Raw genomic sequence first — 2,289 nt, 5'->3', positions numbered from 1 at the left:
GTACAGGCCAGAGGTGCAGGGGCGGTGAGAGGATTCACCAGAGACTAAGTGGAGAGCAGAACAGGCAGATCTGTGAAGTACACTGCCGAGGAGAACAATGGGTGGGTCAGGAGAGGTCTGCCACACCATGTGGGTCACCTCCAGGATGGGGAATAGAACTCGCACTGAAGTGGCTGCTGGCTTGCAGTGCTGCGCTTTAACACACTGTGCCACCAGGGAGGGCCAGAGAAACATATCTTTAAGTTATCGGAAATTTAGAAAGTTATCACTGAGATGAGTGTTTGCAGAAGTATAAGCTGATGTGTTGGTGCAGTAAACCTCTCTTCTCCATGACCAGTCACCATTTAGCCAGAAGGGCAGGTTCTGTGGACTTTGGAGTCTGGTTCTGTCACTGCCAGATTCAGCTTGTGTGTGGCCTGACAATTTGTTGGGCCCCATAAAGAAAAAGAATATGAAATTTCCAGTGGAATATTAGATATGAAAGTGAATGTTTAATTAGAATGAAAAGTCACAAAAATGTTTAAGTGTAAAAAGATAAACTACCACAAATACTTACTTTTGTTTTATGATTTTGGCTTCTACTTGAAAGCTTTCTTTTTGATACATTTGGCTTTTGGTACACTGACACATTCTTAAAAAATAATAAAAAACATCTGAAAGGAATACACAAGAACAAGTCAAATGTAGTATACAGTTGACACTATGCTGTAATTGGCTTCATAATTATGTAATAAAATCACTAATATACTCAGATAAGAGTAGAGCTTGGTGATGCAGTAGTATATGTCTTTCTCTGTTTCACTAGATAAGAAACTCCTTGCTTTTCCTCTAGACTTAACAAACTCTGTTTTTTACAATTCAAAGGAAAAGACCCCCTACAAAGGTAAATCAGAATTGCTGGAGACCAGATGATGGAGAAAGTCAGCTGGAACTGTTACAGGACACCCCAGTGTGAACTGGGCTGCCTGTCTGTGGGTCCTCACCTGTGCACTTAAAATATAGTTGTTCTGCAGGCACACACAAAAAGGTCAATAATGGGTTTATTTACAAAAGGGGAAAGGAAAAGGAACAACCCAGAGAAAATCTTACCAGCTCAGCTGACTTAGAGCTCTGGTAACAAACTAATTGATAGTCCCCTGTCACGTGGTCCTGAGAGCTGTTGCCAGAGTGAGAGAGGGCCATTGGATAATGGTTCCCTATTTATCCCCCAAAGTCCCAGAATGCCTGCTTAGCTCCTTGGGTCCTCACAGTTCTCTCCTTGGTACTGCTGAGAGTTGTAGTTTCCAATCACTGGAGTAGGGGGTAGGGTCCAGAAAGCTGGAATAGGGGGTGGAGTCCACAAAACTCTGCAGAGTTCCTTTAGGACATCCTTCCCCTTAACAGATGCTTGTGTCACAAGGATGGACAAGCTGACCCTTCTTCCCACCCCCAACTTCTTTGTAATTCTGGATAAATGCACCTGCACTCTGCCAAAGAGCAAGATGGTGGTCTTTCAGATGCTAGGCTGCTCCCCTCATATGCTGGCAAGTTAATAAATCTTTCTTTCTCCTTAAAACTCTGTTCCTTTTATAGGCCAAGATTGGCTGGCATTATGCTATTAATAGAAACAATTTTTCTTCAGGACACTTAGCTGGCTTGGTAGCATTTTTTGCAAGTCATTTGATTTGGAATCTCTGCTTTTCACCAGAAAAGAGTATTCCATATACTAGAATGTGCTCTAATATAGTAATTAAAGAAATATGACTTTACACACTGCACTTATTTCTTGGGCCCTTGTGAAGGATGTCACTTCCAGATGTTCAGAGTAGACCCTTCATGACTGCTCTCTTTGGTATGCGGATTATTCAGGCTGGGGTCAATTGTGAATTTCAGGCACACAAGAAACTGTTTCTACTCCCTTAACTACCCAGAAGTGAAAATGAGGAGTATTAACCAGAATTAGGATCTTTACCAGAAATAATTTTTCTATTAGAGAAATTCATCTCTCTGAGAGGTTGAGTAGCTAATGAAAGAGCATCTGTTCTTCCTCATGTGAGTCATCCCTCTCATGGGAGTAGCCCTTCTCTCTCTTCTCTCAATAGAGGCTTCGGGTTTCTATTGGATTCTGGAGCTCAGGATATATAGCCTCATTTTGCCTCACTGGTTCTTAAATTTTTGTTTCTGTGTAGATCCACTATACATTAATAATTAAATTCATTGTTCCCCATTAATCTGTATGATGTTGTTAGCAGGCAGACTGAGGCTACTCTGGGCCCCCCAAATGTACATGTTCTAAAGAGATTCTGCCAT

This window comes from Condylura cristata, unplaced genomic scaffold (assembly GCF_000260355.1).
Source record: "Condylura cristata isolate star-nosed mole 26May11 unplaced genomic scaffold, ConCri1.0 scaffold00007, whole genome shotgun sequence".
In the NCBI taxonomy this organism is placed as follows: domain Eukaryota; kingdom Metazoa; phylum Chordata; class Mammalia; order Eulipotyphla; family Talpidae; genus Condylura; species Condylura cristata.
This window is presented reverse-complemented; position numbering follows the sequence as displayed.